This window comes from Microcaecilia unicolor, chromosome 1 (assembly GCF_901765095.1).
Source record: "Microcaecilia unicolor chromosome 1, aMicUni1.1, whole genome shotgun sequence".
Lineage (NCBI taxonomy): Eukaryota > Metazoa > Chordata > Amphibia > Gymnophiona > Siphonopidae > Microcaecilia > Microcaecilia unicolor.
The window spans coordinates 686,722,654-686,747,956 of record NC_044031.1 but is presented as its reverse complement, the minus strand read 5'-3'; the positions used below and the strand labels follow the sequence as shown (position 1 = coordinate 686,747,956).

The 25,303-nt window shown below is 43.4% G+C and overlaps 1 protein-coding gene across 2 annotated transcripts in view; it reads right to left on the bottom strand.

Annotated features, from left to right (window-relative positions):
* DAPK2 (death associated protein kinase 2) overlaps window positions 1–24,868 on the bottom strand; it is a 250,690-nt gene extending 225,822 nt beyond the window's left edge. For both annotated transcript variants that reach the window (XM_030188175.1, XM_030188164.1), the window contains exon 1: window positions 24,802–24,868. The gene's annotated coding sequence lies outside the window, so the exon portion shown is untranslated. The remainder of the gene's footprint in view (window positions 1–24,801) is intronic.
* Window positions 24,869–25,303: the final 435 nt, after the last annotated feature.

Here is a 25,303-nt window from a genome sequence, read left to right as displayed (position 1 = left end):
CCTTGCCGCACGTCCATTTCTTTTTAAAAATAAAAAACTGACACCAGCGCAGGCCCCCTTTTGCAGGAGCTTTGAAAAGAACCCCTTAGACTTATAAAGCTACATAGTAATCTGTGGAACTTTGTAAGTCTGAGTGCTTTGAAACTGAGCCCCATAGAAATATAGTTTTAGTATCAGAAAATTAAGGGCCTTATATATTAAGGGTTTCTTCCCGCTATAAGAGCAATTGTATAACTAGGCACCTGCAGTTATGCACCCTTTTGCATTCAAATTTGCACAAAAAGTAGCACTTATGTGCATTCTAGAAGGGTTCATAGCATGTATATGGAAGGGGCGTACACATAGGTAGAGCTCCCAGTCACACGCGTTACTTACAGAATATTGGGAATTATTTATTTGTTACATTTGTATCCCACATTTCCCCACCTATTTGTAGGCTCAATGTGGCTTACATAGTACCGGAGAGGCCTTTGCAGGCTCCGGTGTGAACAAATACAGGGTGATGTTGTGGTAAGATCAAGTTCATGTGGCACAGCCACATTAGGGAATCGGAGAACGGAAGAGTTGTGTTATGTTCATTACATGCTTTAGTTTGGTTGTGTTGCAGAGATCAGGCATTTAAGTTGGATCGGTAGGGTATGCCTTTTTAAACAGGTTGGTTTTTTGTGATTTCCGGAAGTTTAGGTAGTCGTACGTCGTTTTCAAGGTTTTGGTAATGCGTTCCACAGTTGTGTGCTTATGTAGGAAAAACTAGATGCGTAAGTTGTTTTGTATTTAAGTCCTTTGCAGCTTGGGTAGTGCAGATTTAGATAAGATCGTGTTGATTCGGATTTCTAATTGGTAAGTCGATCAAGTCTGTCATGTAACTCGGGGCTTCTCCGTAGATGATTTTGTGAACCAGGGTGCAGATTATGAAGGCGATGCATTCTTTGATTGGGAGCCAGTGTAGTTTATCGCGGAGGGGTTTTGCGCTTTCAAATCGCGTTTTACCAAATATAAGCCTAGCTGCCATGTTTTGAGCAAATGAAGACTCAAGGCACCAGATCCCTGTTCTACTGGAAATAAAAGGGAACAGAAGGAAACTGCTGGCTCCAAAGAGTGTCATTGAAAGCAAACAGGACTATGGTGATAGCATGGGCCAGGCTGGATTAAGGCCAACTGATACCCTAAGCACAGCTAAATAATGGTGCCCCTCGGCTCTTCCATTGCTTAACTGACAAGACTCATTGAGTGCTGAAAGATATCATTATTATATGAAACAAACATCATATATATTTATAATGATTAGAAAAACATTAAAATTCACGTTGGATAACAGTTGTGGCAGACAGCAGTGAAAGAGTTAAAGGCATAATAGCTACGGTAAAAGACTGTGGTGCCTCCTTTCCCTTGGTGCCCTAAGCACATGCTTATTTTGCTGAATGGTTAATTCAGGGCTAAGCAACGGGGACTAGCCTCTTGGCACTTCTCATGGCCAATTCTATGGAATTCAATAGGCTCCGCCTCTAGCTACCAAGACTGCTGCCACCCAATGACACTAGAGGTCATGGTTTAGTAAGAGGGAAAAGGCTTAGTAAATGGGCATAAGATGTCTAGCTTGTGCTGCCACATTGGAAACTTTGTAAACATTATAACTTTCTTGTACTAGAAAAGCACTGGGATCATGGTCTACAGAGAAATATGGAGAATGAAGAGATTATGATCACTTGGAATATTCCCACTCCAACTGATGAAAAGCTGGATGCAATAAAACCAAAGTGGTGAAGGAGAAAGAAACACAAGAACTGCTTTGTGTGATTGGGTAAGCAAAACTCTGACAGCCCGATGATCAAAGGTAAATGTGGGTGCTAGAGGCCACTAGCACTGGACTAGCCCCCGCATTTATCTTCGCACCCATGATCATCGGGCAAACAGCGCCCATGCCCCTCAATACCGCAGAGCTCATTTAAATTAGATTTATATAAGCTCTGCTTGTATTAAGCCCCTATGATCAGAGAAAACAGTGCTCTGATTGTATGGGCGAAATAGTGGAGGAGTGGCCTAGTGGTTAGGGTGGTGGACTTTGGTCCTGAGGAACTGAGTTCGATTCCCACTTCAGGCACAGGCAGCTCCTTGTGACTCTGGGCAAGTCACTTAACCTTCCATTGCCCCATGTAAGCCGCATTGAGCCTGCCATGAGTGGGAAAGCGCGGGGTACAAATGTAACAAACATAACATAACATAGTGCCTTAACCCTACACCAGCTCAGAGCTGGCATTAGGGTTAAGGCTCTGACCCCCCCCCCCCCGTCCTCTCCTCCCCCCCATCAGAGTCAGGTGACCCGGGCTGTCACCGTCAGCCCAGGCTTCCACCATGTCCAGGGGGTTCATTGGACCCCCTACTATCGCTTCAGCCCTGGTGGCCTAGTGGCCCCCCACTCCAAAAAAATCCCTGGCGGCCCAGAGGGCTACTAACCCAACCCCCCATCCACCCTGGTGTCAGGGGCGTAACCAGACAGCAGATTTTGGGTGGGCCTAGGCAAGAAGTGGGTGGGCACCAAATGTTCTCTCCCTCACCCCCATACCAAAAAAATATCTCAGCTGGTGGTGGGAAAATGCTTCTCTCCAGTCTCCACCTTGGTAGTCTGCAGCAGGCATGTGCTGAAAACTGAGCATGCAAAGGTGCCAGTGTTGTGGAGAGCAGAATTTTCATTACCATGTGCTACTGTTGGATGGGCCTGAGCCCTAAGTGGGTGGGCCCCGGCCCACCTAGGCCCACCTGTGGCTACGCCACTGCCTGGTGTTCTAGTGGCCAACCTCTCTCCCCCACCCCCCCCCCCCCCGCATCTCCATGATGGAGGACAGAGTAGCACAATCCCTCCTCTTCCAGTGCCACCTTCAAAATGGCAGCACCCTGCCTTGCCCAGTGCATCCTGGGATGCACTGGATGGGGCTTCCAATCACAAAAGTGACGCATTGCCCCAAGGGAAAAAATGGGCAAACATACTTGAACAGACTTTTCTCAGTATTTATCCCTGGGGTACAGGTTGCTTGTGAACCTCTAATACTGAGAAAATTCCTTCACTGTGTCCAGGGAGGGTAATTTGGATTGAGTGTAGCACCACCATTTGTTTTGAAATGTTGGCTGCTTTGTGCACATGTACACACACAGAGTGAGTAAGCTGGCACTGGTCTGTTTTGATTTACAATTCAATTAACTTGCAGTAGTGATTGATACTCTCACTGCATTGTTGAAAGGCCAAACTGTTCTCTGTATTTAACCAACACTGCTCCTGATGCACAAATAAACCTCTTGCTGCCAGCTTCAGTTTGTCTGCTGCAGACTGCTCGGCCATTCCCAACCCAGTCCTCGGGGCACAACTAGTCCCATCGGGTTTTCAGGATTTCCACAATGAATATTTATGAGTTAGATTTGATGCCACTGAGGCAGTGCATGGAAATCTATCTCAGGCATATTCATGGTAAATATCCATAAAAGCCGATGGGACTAGGTTGGGAATGGCTGCACTAGGGGGGAGCTGCGGCCCCCTCCAAGGGCCATCAAACAATAGCAGAATGGAAACAGCAAGTATGAATGGCTTGCCTGAGCTGAGCACCCTGATGGCCAGACATTGCTGGACAGGTTGGTTCTTGCACAGAGCCAGCCTGTGATAGAATGCACAGCATATATCCTGGGATCACACCAGTTTATTTTCCAATCCTTGCAACAATTCTAGGGGACTGAGATTAATTACTAGCAACAACAACTCATGTCCATCTGATCTCTAACCGTTGATACTAGTGGCAGGAAATACCATTAAAGTATAGAAATGTACTTTAATGAACAAATCTTGATACCCCCATTATACCCCTATGCTATCTATTAAAATGTTTTTTTTGTGTGAATTGTGTTGGCATTATCAGTAGCATGCCAAATGGCAAATGACATTTAATGTGAGCAAGTGCAAAGTGATGCATGTGGGAAAAAGGAACCCTAACTATAGATACATGATGCAAGGTTCCACATTAGGAGTCACCACCAGGAAAAGGATTTAAGTGTCATTGTTGATGATACGTTGAAACCCTCTGCTCAGTGTGCAGTGGCGGCTAAGAAAGCAAATAGAATCTTAGGAATTATTAAGAAAGGAATGGAAAACAAAAATGAGGATGTTATAATGCCTTTGTATCACACCATAGTGCGACCACTCCTCGAATACTGTGTGCAATTCTAGTCACCACATCTCAAAAAAGATGTAGCGGAATTAGAAAAGGTAGAGAAGGGAATGGCATGAGGACAGGCTAAAGTGGCTAAGGCTTTTCAGCTTGGAGAAGAGATGACTGAGGGGAGATAAGACAGAGGTCTATAAAATACTGAGTGGAGTGGAACAGGTAGATTTTAATCGCTAGTTTACTCTTTCCAAAAACACTAGGACTAGGGGGCACACAATGAAGCTATTAAGTAGAATATTTAAAACAAATGGGAGAAAATATTTTTTCAATCAATGTGTAATTAAACTCTCAAATTTTTTGCCAGAGAATGTGGTAAAAGCAGTTAACATAGCAGGGTTTAAAAAAGGTTTGGATACTTTCCTAAAAGTCCAGAAGCCCATTAAGATGGATTTGGGAAAATCCATTGCTTATTTCTAGGATAAGCAGCATAAAATCTGTGTTACTGTTCTGGGATCTTGCCAAGTACTTGTGACCTAGATCAGCCACTGTTGGAAACAGGATACTGAGCACGATGGACCTTAGGTCTGTCCCTGTAAAGCAATGCTTATGTTCTCATGTAATATGTCTCACTGTTTTACACTCACAAAATTCTAATGATGAAAGAGGGGAATCTATAGGAGGAAAAATACTTCAGTGTCTGACTGATAAGAAATTAGGTTAAACTGTATTCACCATCATAAGTCACAAAAAACCTTCTCCTCCCTAGATTTTTCAATTTTTTTCATTTTCAAAATCTTTTATACTTGTCATTTCAAGCATTAAATATATAATTACTAATATGGCATCCAAGAAACCACTTAGCTTTCCAAGCCACGCTCTACTGGGTTTCTCCGTTTCACTAGAATGAGCCTCTTCAGGAGCTGCCTCTTGACATATGCTGTTTTCCCTCTGTCATGAGTATAGAGGTGTGGTAGCCGCTTAGTCCACTTTTAAAGGAAATCAATAGAAATAAAACATGGAAAAGAAAATAAGATGATACCTTTTTCATTGGACATAACTTAATACATTTCTTGATTAGCTTTCGAAGGTTGCCCTTCTTCGTCAGATTGGAAATAAGCAAATGTTGGTAGATGACATTATGCTTTCATCTACCAACATTTGCTTATTTCCAATCTGATGAAGAAGGGCAACCTTCGAAAGCTAATCAAGAAATGTATTAAGTTATGTCCAATGAAAAAGGTATCATCTTATTTTCTTTTCCATGTTTTATTTTGTTTTATTTCTATTGATTACCCTCTGTCATGAAAAGCAATGAAGTGTCTTATTTCCAGTGAAAACTTTACACAGGGAAAACTATTCATCCATTTAAAATATGGATGAATGAGCATAGATTTTGCTTATACCATCAGAAACAAAAGGCACCAAAAGTAGCCCACTGCTTAACATTTTCACATACTGTGGATGATTGTCAGTGTTTTATTATAGACCAAGTTGTGGAAAATATTAAAGGAGGGGACAGAGGGAAACGATTGCTGTAGAGGGAACAGAAGTGGATTTTTCAACTGAATACATCCAATAGGTCTGAATATCAGTCAGGATTGGAAGGCTTTTTTCTGAGATCAACAAACAGTATTGAGTATTCTATAAAGTATACTGTGAATGGTGGTTTCAAGCAGCAGAGGAGCAAATAATTTTTCAGCGAGATCGGTTAGCAGATATTGGCGTCTTTTTGAAATCAGGGCACTTTTAAAAGCCATGTAACGGTGATTAGCTAGTGGTTCCCGCACATGAAGGAACGAATACAGACTTGATAGTGATTGGTTAATAGACCTTTTTCAGCTATAGTAACCGGTTATTCCCAACCCTAGTGACTAAAGTAGAGTCCAAACTGCTGTTCCACAAATGCAGTATATTATAAACTAGTAAGAAATGCCCGTTTCGGGAAAAAATGAAACGGGCACTAGCAAGGTAATTTCCCGGCCACCATCCTCCCTCCCTCCCTTCCGAATTCCAGACCCCTCCTCCGTCCCTCCCTTCCGAGTTCCACACCCCCCCTCTCCCTCCCTCAGTCACTTGGTTGCGAGTTTGTGATTAAAGTTCGCAGCGCTGTCCCCGCTGCTGTCACTGAATGTGTGGGACTCCCCGCTGCTGTCACTGAATCTCTGGAACTCATGCGTTGTGCCTTCCCCGCCCCACCCTCTACGTCATTGCACTGACTACAGGCCCATCCCGCCCTCTGCGTCATCGCGTTTTGACGCGAGGGCGGAGCTACACTGACTGCAGGCCAAACCAGATATCTCGGGCGCCTCAAGTTTCCGGCTTGAGGCTTCATTGGAACGTTGGAGGTGCCTTTTATATATATAGATCTTTACAAGACCTTAACAGTGCAACTCAAAGCTGAAAATTCTAGCTTCAAGAATCAAGCACTCAAATTGTCCCTGTTCTTTTTAAATTATAGCTTTTTCATTAACTTTTTAGTCATTCAAATTATTAATTTGCTTGCTTGCTCTCAATCAAGTGTATTACTTAACATTTCCAAATACATACTTAATTTGTCGGCTTGGGGGAACAGTCTGACATGGCACATGTTTCGCCTGAAGCTGTTTCAAGGACATACCCCCAGTAAAGCTGTTCTCCTTCTCTTGCCGACCAGCAATAATCCATGCCCCTGAGACGATAAAGTTTAGTACATATTTGAAATGTTAAGTAATACACTTCATTGAGAGTAAGCAAGCAAATTCATATTTTGAATCGCTAAAAAGTTAATGAAAAAACTATCATTTAAAAAGACCAGTGATGATTTGAGTGCTTGATTCTTGAAGCTAGAATTCTCAGCTTTGAGTTGCATTTGTGGAAGAGCAGTTTGGACTCTGGTTAATAGACCTTACCATCTTTATAAATCTGGGCGCCATCTTGGAATAGTATAAATTATACAGTGCTGTGACAAATCAGTGACTCCTGCTAAAGAGATAAAAAGTTTTCAAAAAATTGCATTTAAAAATCATTTAATATTTTTCACTGAAAATAAGAGCCTTTATTGCTTTGTATGACAGATAGAAAACAGCATATGTCAAGAGGCAGCGAGCTCCTGAAGAAGCTCATTCTAGTGAAATGAATATACTCTGTAGAGCGTGGCCCGACAAGCTAAGTGGTCGTTTGAATGCCATATTAATAATTAAATAATTAATGTTTGAAAAAAAAGTATAAAAGAATTTAAAAATGAAAAAAATTGAAAAATATCTAGGGAGGAAGAGTAGTCTAGTAGTTAGTGCAGCAGACTTTAATCCTGGGGAACTGGGATCCATTCCCACTGCAGCTTCTTGTGACTCTGGGCCAGTGGCGTAGGAAGAGGGGGGGCGGTCCGCCCCGGGTGCACGCCGCTGGGGGGTGTCGGCTCCATGCTGGTGCACTGCCCTCTCTGCCCCGGAACAGGTTACTTCCTGTTCCTGGACAGAGAGAGCAGTGAATCAGCGCGGAGCTGACACACCCCAGCAACGTGCAGTCGGGGCGGATCGGCCCTCCCACCCGTCCCTCGCCGCAGGTATGCACTCCGGGGGGGGGGGGGGGGTGCGCCGTGCTGCACCCGGGGGGGGGGGGTGCGCAGCGGCAACCCGCCCCGGGTGTCAGCTCTCCTTGCTACGGCTCTGCTCTGGGCAAGTCACTTAACCCTCCATTGCCCCAGCTACAAATAAGGACCTGTATATACTATGTAAACCGCTTTGAATGTAGTTGCAAAAACCACAGAAAGGCAGTATATCAAGCCCCAATTCCCTTCCCCCTTCCCTTATGATGGTGAATACAGTTTAGCCTAATTTCTTATCAGACGACTGTTAAACTGAAGTCTTTTTCCTCCTATAGATTCCCTTCTTTCATCGTTATTTGGTCAGTATACAACAGTGAGAATGTTTTGTAGTGTTTATATAGGCATAGGTCTTTTTGTCAATGTACCATTATTTGAATATTTTTACTGCCATATTGCCTTTGTTCTAGTTATACTTGCTGTAACTAGCCTTGGGTGAATTTCTTCAAAGAGGCAGTAACTAAATCCTAATAAAGAAATAAAAGAAATGTAAATTAATCTATCATGGGAACCTAGCTTTCTCTGTGCCCATCCGAAGAGGCAGGATGACCAAGCCAGCGATATGACGCCAGCATCTTATCAAGCGATTTTGGCCAGTTCCCTTCCACTAGCTCAGCTGCTGTTTTCAAACCAGAGCCCCCCTCCCTCCAGCACATCAACGCTTCAGAGTACTGCAATTAGGAAAATGAAACCAGACTTCTTGGGTGTACAGCAGGTAAAAGAAGCCCACAAGAACAAATGCAACTATTTGACCACATGTCAGAGCTTTTTCTGGAAAATTCTAGAAACACTTGTAAAAAGTAAAGGTCTCCCTACTGCACTGTCTGCTCAGGAAAGAGACTAGAAATATGTCACTTTAGTGGCATTTCACCAATCTGGATTGTTAGCTTAATTTAGGTGCCAGATTCACAGCTGAAAAATCAAAGTCCAGGAGAACTGCAAAAGGTTACATGGCACAGTTTACTGACTGGTAATCTGTGTTCTTTTTTCAGTTACGCACTTCCAAATCACTGTTCTGCTATTTGTTAATTGAGTGAAAGGATCCATTCTCTTTACAGAGACAGAAGGGGGAATATGTCACTGAAAATAAAAATATAGTCCTCAAAATGCTTGGTTAGCTATACTGTGTGCGCTATAGTTCTGGACCCCAACTGAAAGATATAACCAGTCAAGGAACCATGGAGTGGAGGACTGGCCTAGTGGTTAGAGCACTGGTCTTGAAATCTAGAGGTGGCCAGTTCAAATCCCACTACTGCTCCTTGTGATCTTGGGCAAGTCACTGAACCCTCTGTTGCCTCAGGTACAAACTTAGATTGTGAGCCCTCCTGGGACAGAGAAATATCCAGAGTACCTGAATGTAACTCACCTTGAGCAAAATCTAAATAAATTGTCAAATAGTGGTAATTCATGGGAAGGGTTGATGTTTTCCTTTATAAGAAAGATAGTAAATCTGGGTTTAAAGATAATTTTTTCAGTTCCCAATCAGTATACTGGAAATTCTTACAGAAACCAAAGAAAAAAATAAATCACAACCTAAACTAAATGTTTGTCTTATAAAGCAAACTTATTGTGCAGAAAAATATATATGTAAATAAAAATTCAAATTGTGCTCAGTTTTTTTTTTTGGTGTTTTACTGCGACTCGAAGACTCAAGATATGTATAAACACCATTCCTTTATAAAACAGAACAAAAATAGCCATATTGGGTCAGATCAATGGTCCATCTAGCCCAGTATCCTGCCTCTAGCAGTGGCCAATCCAGGTCACAAGTACCGGGCAGAAACCCAATTAGTAGCAACATTCCAAGCTATCAATCCCAAGGCAAGCAGTGGCTGGCTTCTCCATGTCTATCTCAATAACAGACTTTTCCTCCAGGAACTTATCCAAACGTTTTTTAAACCCAGATACACTAATCGCTGTTACCACATTATCCAGCTGGGAGTTCCAGAGCTTAACTGTTCTTTGAGTGAAAAAATATTTCCTCCTACTATTCATTTAAAAAGTATTTCCATGTAATTTCATTGAGAATCCCTTGATCTTTATACTTTTTGACAGAATGAAAAATCAATTCACTTTACCTGTTCTATACCACTCAAGATTTTGTAGATCTCTATCATATCCCCCCTCAGCTATTTCTTTTCCATACTGAAGAGCCCTAACCTCCTCAGCTTTTCCTCATATGGGAAGAGTTCCATCCCCTTTTTCATTTTTGTCGCTTTTCTTTGAACCTTTCTAATTCTGCTATATCTTTTTTGAGATATTGCGACCAGAAATGAACACAATACTCAAGGTGAGGTCCCAGAAGAAAGCAAGTTTCCTGTCTGGGGAGCAGTATTTTTTTTCAAGATAAAAGGTCTAATTTAGGAGAGCTAGAAAGAGGAGGGGGCACCAAATTCTTGGCACTGGCCCTGTTGAGAAGCCTACAAAACATTATGACATCACAGTGCCATTCACTAGAAGCCAAGAGGTGGAACGGGATACCCTTTGCAGTGCTGGGAAAGGTTAATTCTTGAATCTTCTTTCAAATTCTTTTTGATATGAGAGTCTCTGTGTAATGATTATTTCTTTTTCCCTATCTGATGTGAAATGTGGCACTGAAGGAGCCCACTGAACAATAGCTCTTATCTACAAAACACTGTCAGGTCTCAGAGAAACATGGTAAGTCAGGGCTTCCCAAAGCTGTCCTGGTGACCCTTCAACCAGAACAAATTTATCATATGTGTGGATATCGTGAAACCTAGCCTGGCTCTGGAGTCACTGAGTTAAGGCTGGCAAGGCCTGTCCTTAGCAGACACAGTCTGAGGGGAAAAGGGAGATCAAATTCAGGCCAAAACATTATGAAAGTACAAGCAGAATGCCTATGAAAAAAAGAAAGCATTTGACAGACCAGATATTTCATGACACAATACACATTTGGTTCATTCCTTCCCCTTCCTGTGCTGCTACTCTGCCTCCTTTTTACCCCCCCCCCCCCCCCCCCCCCCCCCTCACATTTGCTGATCTGTGTGATGTCAATTTTGTGACCAGGAGCTATAACATTGTAAGTAGTCTGTACCATGAGATGGTTGCTCTGTAATAAAATGCAAGTGCTTATATTACCTTGTACGGGCAGACTAGTGAATAGTGCAGTGTATACATGTTTTTAAATAAAATAAATATAAAAGTTCAGATATTTCATGATGCAGTACGTATTTGGTTCATTCCCCCCTCTCCCCATCCTGCTGTTCTGCTTGACCCTCTAATTCTCCCCCCTTCCACCCTGTAGATCAGATCTTCCATCTCATTAGCGGTGGGTGGGTGGGTGTGTGTGTGTGTGGGGGGGGGGGTACCTTTACCTATTGTCTCTATTGCTTCCAAATAAAGATACTGAAAAAAAGATTGAAAATGTATTTATGTATACTATTGTGGAGCTGATGTGGAAGGTACATTTGCTGTGTACAGCGTTTGGTTTTCTAGGCATGTATATAGCATGTTTCTGGTTGTTGTTGTTGTTTTTTTCATAACTGCCATGTTTTAAAGAGTGTTTTTGTTGTTTTATGTGTCAAGGTGTTTTTATGTTTGCTGAATCCTGCCTAGTATCGTAATAAGACAGAAGGATTACAAATAAATAACTGACATTAAATGAACATGTGTACTTAACAGCTTTTGTTTGCACCACTTCCAGAAAAAGGTCAAGACCCCTTCTGCTTTCCTGTAAAGTCTTGTACAAAGCGAATGTCACCATTGTGTGCTGTCAGGGTAAATCTGACAATTTGTACTGTGAAAGCCAAAAGAGAAGCTGAAGATCTCTTTGATGGTATTAAACATGTCTCTCTCTCCGCTACAGTGCTTTCTTTCCCCTGCCTGCCCTCACTCTGCCATTAAATACCATGGATTTAATTCATGCCAGCTGCTAGCTGAACACCTCCCATTGTCATTCTAATAAAGCAGCTCCCAAAACTGACCCCCATCTCTCACCAACACCCTTATGGCTCCCGTTCCCATCTATATGGCCGCTGTCATACATGAGCCAATGGCCCCATGCCATCCTCATTCCCAGCACTCAATACTACAACTTGCTTAGGTTCCCACTGACTTTGCCTTCTATCCAAGGTCTAAACTTGGTGTGGCACACAGGGAAGGGACTGCCTCAGCTGATGTCCTCTGGCTCTTCCTGTCATTATATCAGCTGCTAGGTCTCTGAACCTGTGGCAGCTCACTTCCCTAATGGGTGGATCAGGTGAACGATGATGCGGAAGGAGTTGGAATATTGCCTAGAACCAATAGGAAGCCTTCTCAAATATTACAGATGGACACCGGGTTTTATTATAAAAGAAAATGGGATCAAGGCCAGTGGGGGGGGGGGGGGGGGGGGGGTGCAACCAAGGTAGTTACACTGCCACCCCATTCCACAGGTACCCCCTATGTCCATGTAATTAAAACAAACAAACAAACATGTATGTATATGCTGAGGAAGACAACTGGTAGGCAAAGGCTGGCATGCCCTTTGCTCTGTATGTTATGCTTCTTTCTTTTTTTATATTGATTCAATGTCTAAACTGCCTTTCCAAGAAATTGCTCAGAGCAATAATAACATTAAAAGAACATAAAAAAGAGACAATATAAATATAAAACATCATAAAAGCACACAAATCAGGTGATTAAATATAATAAACCCAGCATTTGTACATAAATAGCAAAAAACACGTAGGGACCCTTTTACTAAGCCACATTAGAATATGAGCTTAGCATAATTTAATGTGGGACTTTCCTGTGTTAAGCTCATATTCTAATGAGGCAATATTGTAGGCATTTTTCAATGTTTTTTTATTCAGGTCATGCACTAATACCTGAAAATGTGATCATGGGAGCACTTATCTCCTATTTAGGAGGTGCTAAGTGCTTCCACATTAAAACTGCGCTAACTAGTTAGCACGCACTAATGCAAACATGCTAGCTGGTTAAAATGCTTCCATGCCCATTCTCCACCCATGACATGCCCCAAGCAAAAAATCTTATTAAAAAATTGCTAACATGCAAGTTAGAATGCGCTGACAGGCAATCTATCACAAAACACTTTAACACGCTTTGCAATAAGCCTTTTTTCTCATGTTAAGCACATGTTAGCACAACACGGTTTAGTAAAAGGGCCCCATAGAAACATAATAAAAAGACAAAGCAACTATAAATCACATGGTAAATCACAAAATACTACTAAATATCTTAGAATATTTTGGAATTGCAGGAAACGTACTTAATTGGATCAAAAGCTTCCTAACAGCAAGAACATACCAAGTGATATCAAATTCGATTATATCATCACCTTGGAAACCTGAATGCGGAGTACCTCAAGCATCACCGCTCTCACCGACCCTTTTCAACCTTATGATGACACCTTTAGCCAAAACGCTATCCAACCAAGGCCTTAATCCTTTTATATATGCAGGTGATGTCACAATCTATATCCCATTTAAATATGACCTAACAGAAATCACTAAAGAAATCAATCACAGCCTCCAAATTATGAACTCTTGGGCGGATGCATTCCAAATAAAAATCAATGTAGATAAAACTCAATGTCTCATCCTCTCATTACAATACAACACCTACAAACCTACCATTTTAAGTACCCCAAACTTTACCCTTCCTGTATCAGCCAGTCTGAAAATTCTAGGAGTCACAATTGACAGAAATCTTACACTAGAACACCATGCGAAAAACACAACCAAGAACATTTTTCATTCAATGTGGAAACTCAAAAGAATAAAACCTTTCTTCCCAAGAGTAACATTCTATAGACTAGTATAATCAATGGTACTAAGCCAACTTGACTACTGTAATGCAATTTACGCCAGATGCAAAGAACAAATCATTAAGAAGCTTCAAACTGCACAAAACACAGCTGCCAGACTCATATTTGGTAAAACAAAACATGAAAGTGCCAGACCCCTAAGAGAAAAACTACACTGGCTTCCACTAAGAGAACGAATTGTGTTCAAGGTCTGCACTCTGGTTCATAAGATCATACACGGTGAAGCTCTGGGGTATATGTCAAGCCTTACAGACCTACCAACCAGCAATTCTACTAGATTATCACGTACGTTCCTAAGTCTCCACTACCCCAGCTGCAAAGGTCTAAAATATAAATTAACATATGCTTCCAGTTTCTCCTATATAAGCATGGAAATATGAAATGAATTACAATTTTCTGATTGTTCAAACTAATCTTTTCACGACTGAAGTTTATTATTTCTGACTGTTCAAGCTGATTTACCACGATTGAAGTTTTAATCTTATACTTTTTATTTCTCATCACGAAAATGAACTTTCTTCACCTGATTATCTAATCCGATCTGAGGGGCATAATCAAACGCGAACGCCTATCTCCATGGGCGTCTATGTCCGAAAACGGGTACGTGAAGAGGTGGGACAGACCGTATTTTCGAAAAAATGGATGTTTTTCAGCTGGGCGTTTGTTTTTTTTAGCGATAATGGAAACTAAAAATGCCCAGCTCAAAAATGTCCTAATCCGAGCCATTTGGTTGTGGGAGGGGCCACGATTCGTAGTACACTCACCCCCCCTGACATGCCAGGACACCAACTGGGCACCCTAGAGGTCAGTGTGGTGGACTTCAGACAACGCTCCCACATGCATAGCTCCCTTACCATGGGTGCTGAGCCCCCAGCCCCCTCCCCCAAAACCCACTACCCACAAATGTACAACACTGCCATAGCTCTTAGGGGTGAAGGGGGCACCTGCATGTGGGTACAGTGGGTTTTGCAGACCTCCCATTTACCAGCACAAGTGTTACAGGTAGGGGGGTGATGGGCCTGGGTCCGCAATACCCACTAAAAGTGCTCCAGGGACCTGCATACACGCAGGCCTCTAGGACTTGTTGCTGCTATATAACATTGGCACACCAGTTGACACCTGAAGACTAATCTCTCCGAAAACGTCCTTTATTGGAATAACCACGCTTACTCACAGTTAACTGCAGATCAGAGGTTGTGCCCCACTGGCAATGAGTCTCCCTGGTACTGAGATTAGCAGTAGGTCCGAGCTGGCAGAATGCTGTACAATGCCCTCTTTCAGCCACATTCAAGGTAAGAACTAAGTTCTGTAACGTGGCTAACACGTGAAAGGGATCTAAAACTGGCTTACAAAAATGGCCACTACCTCATGGACTACCGGAAACAAAACAGGGCACACTCTGACCCAGTAAGCAGGGGGGAAAGCACCATGGGAGTAGAGCCTACCAACTACCAACATCGTGAGCATTTGCCACAAGCTACTGGAATCACGGAGCCCAATACCCTACACCCACCACAATGCATTGCTGATGTGACTCTGCAGTGCCCTTAACAGAAAAGGTGTCACACTCACCCGAGAGCCACATCAGAACCAGGGAAAGGCTGTCAAAGGATAGAACACATTCTGCTGTCATGGAGGTGGGTACGGCATTTGAGGCTGGCATACAGGCTGGAAAAAAAGTTTTTAAAGTGGGGTTGTTTTGGTGGGAGGGGGTTAGTGACCACTGGGGGAGTCCGGGGAGGTCATCCCCGATTCCCTCCAGTGGTCATCTGCTCAGTTGGGGCACTTTTGTGGGACCTGTTTGTGAAAAAAAAGGGTCCAAAAAAAGTGACTCAAAATCACGGTAAAAACGCCTTTTTTTTTTCGATTATCAGCTAAAGACGACCATTTCTCATCGGCCGATAACCACGCCCCAGTTCCGCCTTCACCAAGCCTCCAACACGTCCCCGTCAACTTTACCCATTTCCGCGACGGATTGAAGTTGGAAACGCCCAAAATTGGCTTTCGATTATACTGATTTGGGCGCCCACGGGAGAAAGACGCCCATCTCCCGATTTGGGTCGCAATATGGCGTTTTTCTCTTTCGATTATAAGCTGGTCTGTCATCTCGCAACTCGAAATTGCATCGACAAGAATTAACCATCCAAACTTAACAGGACACCTTAACACAGTCCTATTCTACAGGCCACCAGGAAAATGGCAAGACTCCCAAACACAACTCATGGATTTCATCTCGAACTCCTGCGTATCTGCCTCAAACATCCTGATACTAGGAGACATCAACCTACACCTAGAAGATGACACCTTACTAAGCACACGAGAGTTCAAAGAATTCCTAAAACTCTGGGATCTGCAATCACCCAACATGCAACCAACTCACGAAAAAGGACACACACTAGATATCATAACGAACAAATTCGAATCGGACTCGACAATCATACTCACTGACACAAGATGGACACCTACATTATGGTCAGACCACCATAAAGCAAATGTCACTCTTTGCTGGCAAAAAACACATCTAAACACGACCAACAAACATGAGCGAACAACATACACAACAAGAGGAAAAATAGACCCCACAACATTCTGGCAACAGGTCTACCAGAACGAATGGACAACAAACGCTGACACCATCCAATTCCTCCAAGAATGGGACGATATATGCACAACAACATTAGACAAAATCGCCCCAATCCAAACCAGAACATCACACAGGAAAAAAGCAAACCCATGGTTCACCGAAGAGCTGAAAAAACTTAAAACACAAGTCAGGCAACTAGAACGAGCTTGGAACAAAAAGAAAGACGAACAAATACTAAACGACTGGAAGTCACTTCGGAGAAAATACAAATACACCATAAAGCAGACAAAAAGACTACATTACAAAACAATAATAGGACCAAACTACAAAGACACACATAAACTCTTCAACCTTGTGAACAAACTGCTAGACACCACACCAGTTACAAACAACGGCAAAGATATACCAGACGTCGACAACCTTGCGAAATACTTCAAGGAGAAAATCATACTACTACGAAACAAAATACCCGCTAGTCCTATAGAATACGCCACTCTTCTAGACTGTCTAGATCCAGAAGAAGGAACACACCCAGCAGACAGAACCTGGACTGAATTCGAAATAATATCAGAAGACCTCATCTCTAAAACTCTCAAAAGATATGCCAAATCCAATTGCAAACTTGACACATGCCCAAATAACCTCATGAAATCTTCTCCTCAGCAATTCATAATAGACCTAACAAACCATATAAACTACATGCTACAAAACGGACTCTTCCCAAAAGAAAAAGGAAAAATCTTACTCACCCCAATTCCTAAAGATACTAAGAAAAACACAAGCGAAATAACCAACTACAGGCCAGTAGCATCCATCCCACTAATAACCAAGATAACCAAAGGAATGGTAACTAAACAACTCACAAACTATCTAAACAAACACTCAATACTGCATGATGCCCAATCAGGATTCCGGTCGAACCATAGCACAGAAACAGTATTAGTCACCCTTATGACTAAATTTAAACAAATAATAGCAACTGGCAATAATATACTCCTCCTACAATTTGACATGTCAAGCGCCTTCGACATGGTCGACCACGGAATCCTACTACACATACTTGAATACTTTGGCATTGGAGGAAATGTCCTGAACTGGTTCAAGGGGTTCCTAACCCTGCGTTCATATCAAGCAGGGGCGTAGCTACGGGTGGGCCTGGGTGGGCCCAGGCCCACCCAATCTTGGCTCAGGCCCGCCCAAGCGACGACGACTGGAATGGCGACTTTTACCCAAAGTCGCAACGACGAACGGGCAGGCAGCGCTGCGGTAGTAAAAACAACAAGGAGACTGGTTCGACTCTCCGTCCTTCACTTCCCTCCCTCTGCGTCCCGCCCGAAAGGAAATGACGTCAGAGGAAGGCGGGACGCAGAGGGAGGGAAGTGAAGGACGGAGAGTCGAACCAGTCTCCTTGTTGCTTTTACTACCGCAGCGCTGCATGCCCGTTCGTCGCTGCAACTTCGGGAGTAGACTGGAACGGAAGTTGGCTTGGAGATGCTGTGAAGGGGGAGGAGGGACACGCTGAATAGAAGGGGGAAGGGGATGGACAGAAAGAGAATGGGCAGGGGAGAGAGGTGAATTGCTGGACAACAGGGATGGAAGGAGGGGAAAGGGGAGAGGAAATTTGCTGGAGATGGATGGCTAGAGGAGAGGAGAGGGCAGGGGAGAATGGAGAGTTGCTGGACATGGAGCAGAGGGCAGGGGAAAGAAGAAAATTGCTGGACATGAATGGATGGAGCGGAAAGGGGAGAGTGGAAATTTGCTGGAGCTGGATGGCTGGAGGAGAGGGCAGGGGAGAATGGAGAGTTGCTGGACATGGAGCAGAGGGCTGGGGAAAGAAGAAAATTGCTGGACATGAATGGATGGAGCGGAAAGGGGAGAGTGGAAATTTGCTGGAGCTGGATGGCTGGAGGAGAGGGCAGGGGAAAATGGAGAGTTGCTGGACATGGAGCAGAGGGCAGGGGAAAGAAGAAAATTGCTGGACATGAATGGATGGAGCGGAAAGGGGAGAGTGGAAATTTGCTGGAGCTGGATGGCTGGAGGAGAGGGCAGGGGAGAATGGAGAGTTGCTGGACATGGAGCGGAGGGCAGGGGAAAGAAGAAAATTGCTGGACATGAATGGATGGAGCGGAAAGGGGAGAGTGGAAATTTGCTGGAGCTGGATGGCTGGAGGAGAGGGCAGGGGAGAATGGAGAGTTGCTGGACATGGAGCGGAGGGCAGGGGAAAGAAGAAAATTGCTGGACATGAATGGATGGAGCGGAAAGGGGAGAGTGGAAATTTGCTGGAGCTGGATGGCTGGAGGAGAGGGCAGGGGAGAATGGAGAGTTGCTGGACATGGAGCGGAGGGCAGGGGAAAGAAGAAAATTGCTGGACATGAATGGATGGAGCGGAAAGGGGAGAGAGGAAATTTGCTGGAGATGGATGGCTGGAGGAGAGGGCAGGGGAGAATGGAGAGTTGCTGGACGAATGGATGGATGGAGGGAGGGGAGAGAAGTCAGGAAGGAGGTGCACATGGATAGAGGGGATGGAAGAGAGGAGAAATGCTGGACATGGATGGAGTGGAGGGCAGGGAAGAGAGGAGAAATGTTGGACAAGGATGGAGGTAAGGAAAGACAAAGGAAGGAGATGCACATGGATGGAGGGGAAGGGAGAGAGGAGAAATGCTGGACATGAATGGAGGGAAGGGAAGACAGTGGAAGTAGATGTACATGGATGGAGGGGAGTGAGGAGAAATGCTGGATATGGATGGAGGGAAAACTGCTGAGTTTAAGGGCTGGGGTGGAACACGTTGAGGGCAGATACTGAAACTCGAGGAAGGATAGGGGCAGGGCTACAGATGGTAGACAGGACACATAAGGACACAGGAGTATGGTGGACATGGTGAGTGAAAAAATATCAAATGGAAAGAAGACACTGCATAAAACAGAAGACACTGGGACCAAAGCGAATAGATCAGACAACAAAGGTAGAAAAAAGTATTTTATTCAGAATTTATTAATTTGAATATGTCATCTTTTGGAAATGTGCATCTGTGATATTTTGCATGTAAGTTTAAATTTTTCTGGTATTGCTGCATGCTGAGTCTGACTTCTTGAGTTAACTTTCCAGTTCAGTATTTTGCCTTCATATTTTTTGATCTTTAGTTCCTTGTGTCATATCTGTTGTGTCATGTGTTTTTCAAGTGTGATCAAGGTGCAGTATTCTGCTAGCATGTAGTATTCGCAGCCCTTTTTGTTTTGCTTTTTTTCACGAGGTAGTGTATTGGTGTTTTAGAGCCTAGTGTAATTACAGTTCTGCCTTTTCAAGCATAATGTTGTAGCTCATCCTGTCCTTGGAATTAGTGCTGTTATGGTTTTAAAGATATGAGTGTGTTTTTGCACAAGTTTGTGTATAGCATTTTGCAGTGGAGAGATTGTGGGATAATGTAATTATATTTAAAAATATCAATTTTTCCATTAAGTATGTATGTGGTTATACTGATGCAGGGCAGCTGTTGGGCAGACTACTTAGAAATCCATCATCAAGTGAATTCTTAGGCATTATTTTGTAGGATCCCAAGAGACACTACTCATACTTATATAGACAGTGCGTGCCCACCCATATTAGCTCTGGGCCCACCCAAAATCTCAGGTCTGGCTACGCCACTGGTATCAAGTCACATCAAATTCAACCACGTCCAAGGCATGGACACCTGAATGTGGAGTTCCACAAGGATCACCTCTCTCACCTACTATTTTCAACCTAATGATGATCCCTTTAGCAAAACTCCTATCAAACCATAACCTCAACCCATATATATACGCCGATGATGTGACAATATACATCCCTTTCAAACAAGACATCAAAGAGATCTCCAAAGAAATCAATCAAAGTCTATACATCATGAACACATGGGCAGATGCATTTCATCTGAAATTAAATGCAGAAAAAACTCAATGCCTGATACTCACCTCCCAATACAACACAAATTAATTCAACGCGATAAACACACCAAACCTAAACCTTCCGATCTCAGAAACGCTCAAAATCCTTGGAGTCACTATCGACCGCCACTTGACACTCGAAACCCATGCAAATAACACAACTAAGAAGATGTTCTACTGCATGTGGAAATTGAAAAGGATAAGACCATTCTTCCCAAGATTCGTCTTTCGCAACCTAGTGCAATCCCTCATGCTCAGCCATCTGGATTATTGCAACTCACTATACGCAGGCTGCAAAGAGCAAATACTGAGGAAACTTCAAACAGCCCAGAACACAGCAGCCAGACTGATCTTCGGAAAACCAAAATATGAAAGGGCAACACCACTATGAGAGAAACTACACTGGCTTCCACTTAGGGAACGCGTCACTTTTAAGGTATGCACATTAGTCCACAAGATCATTAACGGTGAAGCCCCAGCCTACATGTCCGAGCTGATAGACCTACCACCCAGAAATGCTAAAAGATCAACCCGAACATACCTCAACCTCCACTTCCCTAATTGCAAGGGCGTGAAATACAAGACGCTACACGCGTCAACCTTTTCTCACATGAGCACACAGCTTTGGAATACACTGCCGCGCAACCTAAGAACGATTCACGAACAAGCTTCCTTCCGCAAATCATTGAAGACCCACCTGTTTGAAACAATCTACGGAAAGAGCCAAAACACATAGAGTCCACACTCACTATTCATCAATGCATCACCCCCCTCAATTCCACATCACCCATACATGTACTCACAGAAATATGTACACCATATGTCTTTGTGCTTTACTACTGCCCTTAAGCTTCCCATTGTCTCCTTCCAATGTTTCAATGTTGATGTCCCATTGTAATATTCCTAACGATACTTCGATGGTCTCGCATAACCTGTACAATGTAACCCATAACCAAGCTGTACAATTGTATTTCCACTATTCATATCTTATTGTAAGCCACACTGAACCCGCAAAGAGGTGGGAAAATGTGGGATACAAATGCAATAAATAAATAAATAAATAAATCTCCATCTTAACTATGTATTTCTCTATTCCGGAATTGGTGATCACCATTACGGAACAATGTAAGCCACACTGAGCCTGCAAATAGGTGGGAAAATGTTGGATACAAATGCTACACATAAATAAATAAATAAATAAATAAATAAATAAACAAACATAAATACAGTAATACAGCAGCAATAAGAACAACTAAAAGCCCATTTCCTTAACCGCCCCCCCCCCCCCAAAAAAAAAACTATGAACAGCTAATAAGGGGCACTTCAAAAGCCAAATCTCAGATAAATGCATAAAAAACAGGTAACTTGGCTTTAAATTAACCTCCCTTGGAAATTCCTTAGTTGCAAACTATGCCAAAACATTTCACAGGACCCCAAAGTCATCCACAAAGGAAAGATATTCAACATAAAAGAATCTTTCACTTGCTCATCTTCCAATGTGGTATATATCATTCAGTGTAAAAAATGTAAGGAAGGATGCTATATTGGAGAAACAGGCCAGATGCTTAAGACAAGATTCAATTTACACAGACATCACATGAACAATACTGGTGCCAGTAGGGCTCCCATCCCTGTTGGTCAGCATTTTACAGGACCAGGACACTGTACCAGTGACTTCACAGTGAGAATCCTGAAAGGTAACTTTAAAACCATACAAGAACGTAAGACCTTTGAAGTCAGAATGATTGAATATTTTAACACCCAACAGAAAAGACTTAACAAGGATCTGGGGTTCCTAGCCCATTATAAACCATAAAGCTGTATTTCTCTGTTGATCACCCCACCCCTCACCTATCCACACCCATCCTGTTAGAATATCAATGATATGCTTTGATGTCCCCATGCATACCTCCTACCCACCCCCATCCTCCCACCCTGTCACTGTCATAGTAATGCTTGAATGTTTTCACTTATATACACTGTCAGCTAGCACATTTGCTTATTTCCGATCTGATGAAGAAGGGCAACCTTCAAAAGCTAATCAAGAAATGTATTAAGTTATGGCCAATAAAAAAGGTATCATCTCATTTTCTTTTCCATGTTTTATTTTGTTTGATTTCTATTGATAACCTTAAGAGTGGACTAACACGGCTACCACGCTCCTCTATTCCCAAACAGAATTCCTTCAGTGAGGGGATAATTAAAAAGGTTCCCAAACCGATCTTAAGTCCTGATAAGTTTTTATCTGAAGAGATGTTCTTCCAAATAGGGTCTCAAGCCATGCAAGCCAACATAATAATTTTAAAATGTATCTGAAATCTTACCAGTAGCCAATATAAACTGCAAACAATTGAAGGTGATGCGATCCCTAAAACCATCCCCAGTAACTACCCAGGCATTGATATTCCAGTAGGCAATGTAAATGGCAGAATATGGGGCTGCTGTGATCCCTAAAACCATCCCTAGTAACTACCCAGACATGGGTGTTCTGGACTAATAGAAGTTTATGAATATTTTTGTATAGGAATTCCCACAAGAACAGAGCTCTGCAGTAATCTGATCAAGAGATCTCCAAAGAATGCCTTACAGTTCTAACACCTGACAACTGTAAATAGGGCTGTAACTGATGTACCAGATGGAATCTAGCAAATTCTGTTTTAAAGACAAATGGTACATTCTCTTCAACCCTCAGAACAAAGTCAACAGTGACTCCTACATTCCCAAGCTCTTAATTTTAAAGGAAAGTGCCCAGCTGCCAAGTGTGAACTGCACATCAAACTCCAAAACGGTCCTTAGACTCAACCATGAAGTTTTTGCTCCTTTAAAAGCCAAATACTGAAACCTTCAGGCTAACAAGAAATACAAACTGCTTCTGCGACAAGTTATTATGGAAGAAGGTTATCCCAGAAAACGCAATCCAGGGGGTGGGGGGAAGCTTGCTTTACATTTTTACCCATTTGTAAAACAAGCCAGATGCAGCACTGCTTTAATCCTGAAAGAGTCACCAACAGACAACACACAGATCTTAGAGGATCCAGCCCACCCACCCAACCTTCTCTCCACAACTTGCTCACTAAATATCCTAGAACTACTGAAATTGCTGAATTTATAAATTTAACAGCACTGCTTTTCTTTAACACAGGGGAACACCATGGGTCTCCAGTGCTTACATCTGTGCCCCCTCCCCAACACACACCACATCACAAGACCCCCATACTTTTTTTGACCTTCCAGCTCTTCCTTCTGTGCCCCCCCTCAGGCTGGCACCAGATCATGGCCCCGTCTCAATTCCCCAACCCCCTCGCCATCGGTGTGCCACTGTGCCCCCTCAGGCTGGAACCAGATCATTGCCCCCTCCCAATGCCCAACCCCTTCCCCATTGGTGTGCCACTGTGCCCCTTCAGGCTGGCACCAGATCATGGCCCCGTCTCAATTCCCCAACCCCCTCTCCATCGGTGTGCCACTGTGCCCCTCAGGCTGGAACCAGATCATTGCCCCCTCCCAATGCCCCAACCCCCTCCCCATTGGTGTGCCACTGTTTTCATAAATGTGAGGCAAAACAGACATGTTGCTCTTAAACAAGTTTGGTTTAGCTATATATGAGGTGTGTTACTGAACAGAGGATTTAGGAGTCACGAGAACTTCTGGAACATATGCTTTAATCCAGTGCCAGTGAACTTCTATGTGATCACAGATGTCAGTTTACGATGCCAGGCCTCAGATTACACAGTTGCACTTGAGTAATAAATGTTTTTCTATCTCTTAGGAGCCAGTGCGACCAAATAGGTTTGTTGTGCACATATCATTACAAGAAAGAACCTCACCCTAGGGAAGGCTGGGTATGAAGCTGTCACGCAAACTAACAGGCCGATGATCAGAAGCCAACGTGGGCACTAGAGGCTGAACTGTGCAAAGGTACCTCTGTGTGTACATTAAGGGATCCTGTTCGTACAAGTGAGACATATATTCCAAAATTACTACAGCCTAGGAGAATGCTCTGAATTCGTATGTACTGCCATCCAGATTTTATTACTAGTGTGAAGAAAAAAGAATCTATAGCAGCCTCACTTTTGACATTTACTTTACAGTCCAGGTAAAGGCAAACAGATGAATTGCCCTTCAGCAGTCATTTACCGCGTGTCTACACCCCATACACTTCCCCGTGATGAATCGATATTCAAACTCTTAGGTTTTGAAACCACTAATCACACTTTTAACAAAAACTGTGCCCAGAAAACAAATATTGCAGATCTGGCGTATACAAACCATAATAACTGTATTGTACACCAGCATTAAGCACTTCACGCCAACTATTCAAACTTTCACAAAGCGCCAGCGCAGACCTTTTGCAACCTTAAGATGAAAATCATAGTATTACGCTTATTCCGCTAGTCAGTCTTGCCCGTGTATGCGTCTAAATGTTCATCCATATACCTATCTACACACACACACACACACACACACACACACACCGACTTTAGCAATTACACCACTGTTCATTACAGTATCAGAGCTTCATCAGACTTTTTTGCAAACAAGACTGTAAAATGATCAAAGTTGCATGTAAATTCTTGAACTCATCTTTTACGGTGTCATTTGGGCTGGAGAAGTCTTGGGGAGAAATATGCCTCACATGCATCGGACCGGGACACCGATCCCAAAACCCAAAGCCTCTCCCCCGCAGGTCTTCCGAGTGACTTTGAATGTCACTGTGCCCACGATCCCAAGCAGAAACGTGCAAAGAAGCCGCGCTATTTCCCAGGACCCGAGAACTCACCGGGAGCAATGCACCCAAACCCTTCATGCTCTCGCTTCGCTCCCAACTTTCAACTAACTTCCCAGATCGACAGTGAGGGGCGCGCCCCCGACGCCCAGGTCGGGGCGTGGCCACCTCTTCCCTGCGGGAGCGCGCGGCGAGGGAGTTGGGGGTGAAGCCGAGCGCCCCCTGCTGGGCCCAGGACTGTGCTACGGCTTCCAGGCGAGCTGTGTAAGGCGGAATGAGGGGAAAGGGAAGAGCCTGTGGCCAAATAGGAAAAAGTGAGGGTGCCGCTCTTGGGAGGGAAGTCTAGGAAATAAGAATAGCCATACTGGGTCAGACCAATATTCCAACTAGCCCAGTAGCCTGTTTGCAACAGTGGCCAATCCAGGTCACAAGTACCTGGCAGAAATCCACATAGTAGCAACATTCCATGCTACCGATCTAGGGACTAGTAGTGGCTTCCCCCATGTTCATCTCAATAACAGACTCACTTGTTGCTTGACTCTGCAACTGGGATGTG